The sequence below is a fragment of the Myodes glareolus genome, chromosome 26 (assembly GCF_982192425.1).
Source record: "Myodes glareolus chromosome 26, mMyoGla1.1, whole genome shotgun sequence".
Lineage (NCBI taxonomy): Eukaryota > Metazoa > Chordata > Mammalia > Rodentia > Cricetidae > Myodes > Myodes glareolus.
Genome location: NC_142051.1, coordinates 2,718,125 through 2,722,435, shown reverse-complemented (window position 1 = coordinate 2,722,435; position 4,311 = coordinate 2,718,125). Strand labels below are relative to the sequence as shown.

Sequence of the window (4,311 nt, the reverse complement as noted above, 5' to 3'; positions counted from 1 at the left end):
TTTCATTAAAATTTGACATTTATCTTTCCAAAGTGAATTTATCTTCCTATTATAAGAATAGAAAATGTCACAATTTGCTGCAAATAAAATAAATACAGAAAACATAAATAATAATTTAAGTGAAAACCATAGTTTTAAAATAAGATCTTTCTTAAAACCACAAAGCACTGAGGTTAAAAAGTTAAAAAAAATAAAAACCCTAAAATGAGTTGTGAGCCAGTAGTATAACCTGTTGCAAGCTGGAAGCTTACACATGTTAAGCCCTCACTATAATAAACAAATAAATAAGTCCAACATTCTGTGCAAAGCATTAGCATGAAAGCAGCTCATCAGACACTGTAATGTGGACTTGGATTTCTACACGCTGTCTCCCATGGCTCGCCAGTGAAGACAGAAAACACGAACAGATGTTTGTCACTTTGGAAGGGAACACAGTAGGCTTTAATGGGTTGTGTGAGACAGTCAGTTACTCAACTAGATTTTTCTTTTAAGTTAGATGTAGGCAAGTCCATCAGTTGAAGATTCAGGTTCTAATAGGTGAAGCAAGCATGAGTCTTCAGGAGATGACCACTGTCCCAGACCAGGCAACACAGCACAAGATAGACAGGGGATCCTTGCTTCCTTTCTGTCCTTAAATAAACAGGAAACACTCAGTTCATCTGAAGTAAAAACTAACCGTGGAAAACTTTCACGGGTGCTGGTCATGGGTAACTTTCACAGTTACTAACCTCACAAATGCACTCAATTGGAAACACACTGGTCTGAGGACCAGCATAATCCCCCGTCTGATGCTCTTCTCATAGAAAGTGAGAGAACTGAGAAAAGGGTCATAGTTTCTTTGTGAACCTATGAGCCTTAAAAACTAAAATATTTCTTTAGTACACTCTTTTCTTAGGAGAGGGATAAAGTTAGGAAAGGACATTAGAGATGAAAACCAGTAAGAAATGTTTTTCAAAGTACCTGGATGAAGATGGAGAGACACAGAGATGTCTTCAGTGGGGAGACAGTGAGAAACGCCTAGCAAAGTAACCTGTGGGTAGTACCCCATATCCCCATGAGAGAAGATAGTCTGATACACTCATCTGCTGCTTTCATTGTTCGCAGACCTAGCAACTTTTCTTCGTCTTTATTTTGAATGAGATCTTTCTAACAACTAATGAGGAGTGAAACGATCCTGTTACCAGTGGAGGCAATGTGAACACCGACACATACACATACTGTGTGTGTATCACATACTGTGTAGGCAGTAATCACGTCCATTCCCATTCTGTGTCGTTGATCTTTAAGGTCCTCCTCTTCAATAAATGACCCACAATCACAACTGTTGATCTTTCGAAACATTGTGATTCACAACCAGGAACCAAACATTAGCCACTGTCCCAGAAGCTTCTGAATGAAGGTATCCATTGATTGTCTCATGGCTATAACAAAAGATATGACAAACACAACTTAAGGCAGAAAGTTTTTACTCTGTCCGTCTCAAACAGCCAGTGTTCTAACTCGTGGGCCATCTCCCCCACCTCAGTGCTTATTTCTTAAGAGGGTATTTGCTATATTCTCCCAGAACTGAAAGTTATACAAAGTTGGGTGACTTTATTGACTGTTTTTGGTCTTCTTTGGGAGGGTTTAAATTGTGAAAGGGACACAGCCTACTATGTGTCAGTGTCTTTCCCATGACATTGTGTATGTCTGGCGAGTACTCTGTTATCAAGGCTCATGCCTAGCCTCCAAAGTCTTTCACACACACACTGTTAGCATTTACAGAACTCTGTGAGCTGGATATGCTGATTTAAATTCAGTGTAGTTGTTCTGAGGTACAGGGGAAATATTCAGAGCTAGGTCAGACTCAGGTCCCCTGACTTTGAGTCAAATGTGATTAGAGCTTCTACTTGGCTTCTGTAATCATCTAGAAGCTGGTTTAGCTGTGAAGAATAGATTGGACTCAACTGACGATCAAGACATCAACAGCAAGGGGACAGGATCTGCCCATTTTAAGGCAATAGTGTTCTGCTAATGCCACGAATCCCAGTAGGCTCTCCTGGGGCAGTGCCTGCTGTGTCTTAGAGCCTACTGACTTAATCCTTGAGCATGGATGAATTAACATTTACAAATATGCATGCCTGTCCTCCTGGAAGAGTTAAGGTCATGACTGATGACTTAGAAGTGTTTTTTCGAAGGAATGAACTTTCCTAAAAATAGAAGGCATTAAAATACAGGTTTGAATGGTCTCTAAGTTTTGGAAATGAATTTTGGTCTAACTAGTCTGGTTGGTCCTTTAACTTAGAATAACTCCTTTACATACTAAAGTTTACTTCTGAGGGCTGTAAAATAACAGTGAGTCATTCTGGGGGGCACTGGGCCTTGAACTCACTGACCTGTGGAAAGGAGGTTTTGGGGGTAGTCAGAGTGGTATTTCCTCTGGGAGAGCAGTCAGAACTTTTAACTTCAGCATTATCTTTTTAGCCCTCCAATTGTCCATCTTTATTACTCAAGATATCAAAATATTCAAAAACAATCAGATCCAGCACTGTTAGATTGACTTTCTCAGCTGTAAGGTATACAGGTGAGAATATTACAGAAAACAGTCAAGATGAAGATAAAGGTGGTATATAAAGAAAAGTCTAAAAACATTAAAAAGTTGTTTTAAAAAAGAGCCACAAAAGATAATTGTGAAATATTGAAAATAATCACCAACAAAGAAACAATAAGACTAGGTCATTATGTAATATGGTGATGTGTTTCAGGTGTCCACTTGTTCATTTTGGCTGTCGAGAACCAAAATAATCACACAGAACCTGTATTATTTAAATCACTGCTTGACCCATTAGCTCTAACTTCTTATTGGCTAACTCTTACATCTTAATTTAATTCATCTCTATTAAATTATGTATCACCACAAGGTCTTGGCCTACCAGCAAAGTTCCAGCACGTCTATCTCTGGTGGTGAATCCATGGCATCTCCCTGACTCTTCCTTCTCTCAGCATTCAGTTCTGTCTTCCCCACCTACCTAAGTTCTGCCCTTTCAACAGGCTAAGACATTTTTTTAATTCATTAACCAATGAAATCAACACATAGACAGAAGGACCTCCCACACCATTTCCCCTTTTCTGTTTAAACAAAAAGGAAGGCTTTAACTTTAACATAGTGAAATTACATATAACAAAACAGTTATCAAACAAGAATTACAGTTACAATATTTATATCTACTTTATCTTTTATCATAACTAAGGAAAACTATAACTATAAATTCTTCAATTCTATCAAAGACTCCAGAAGGATATAATATTACCTAAGTAAACAGAAAGTGCATTGTGAGCAACTTCCAAAACTCTAGAATTTACAGAGACATCTTGTTGCCTGGACAGTTACCCAAAGTTCTTCTTTACTGTTGGGAATCCATCTTCAGCCTACAGGCCCATAGTATCTGGCAGACTTTTCCATGAAGCAAGAAATTTCAAAGACAGTTCAGTCACTTTCTTCTGTATCCTGTAGGATGACTCACAGACTCCTTCATGAAGCAGGAACCCCAAAGGACCATCTCACTTGTAGGCAAGTTGAGCAATCATTTTTTTGTGGATCCTGCATGTGCAGTGAAGCAGTCTAGGTAGGAGCAGTTTCTTGCCTAAATGGCTAACAAACTCCATAAAGAACCTCTTCGATGCCCATTTTCTTCTTGAAGTAACTGGTGCTTCTAGGAGCAAATGTGTCTCATTGTCATTAAAAGTCTTAAGTTCTTAAACATTTTTAAATGCCATATTCTGAAGGTCTCTGAAAGATTTGAAGAAGACCTAACTAACTGAAATATAGCTCTATATATCTAGAAAATGTAACTAACATAACTACAATCTTGACTATTATTTAGATGACTATCTATTAACCTATATTTCTTAATTACACATTACATTTTTAAATGAACTACACAAACACAATATCTTAATCAAGGGCAGAAATATACACATACAGTATAACAAAATTTACCTTAAATTTGTATCAAGAAACCAAGATCCATACCAATGCAAATTATTCATATCTATATCATATTCCCCTTTAAATGTAAAAAAACAATTATAAACAATATTTGGGAGTATGGGTGTAGTTACTTCTCTCCAAACTGCTTCCTGCTATTTATTGGGCAAAGTAATTTTTGAGGGTATTTTTGGGGTATTCATGGTGACCTTTCAGGGGATCTTGGTCCATGAACCATATTGGTCAAGAAGCAATCCTCAGGTTCTCATCTTCTGTAGAAACAAAAGAAAAACTTTTCCAAAGTTTCCAAAGCAACATATTCTTAGACCCAAATTTGAAAGTCA

General features: G+C 37.5%; 1 long non-coding RNA gene across 1 annotated transcript; it reads right to left on the bottom strand.

The window, feature by feature from the left end:
* Positions 1-445: 445 nt before the first annotated feature.
* Positions 446-3,206, bottom strand: LOC125389591 (uncharacterized). Its single transcript, XR_007228493.3, has 3 exons — positions 2,913-3,206; positions 1,237-1,421; positions 446-630 (listed from the first exon to the last, which is right to left on the bottom strand). It is a non-coding gene; the product is annotated as an uncharacterized LOC125389591 (long non-coding RNA).
* Positions 3,207-4,311: the final 1,105 nt, after the last annotated feature.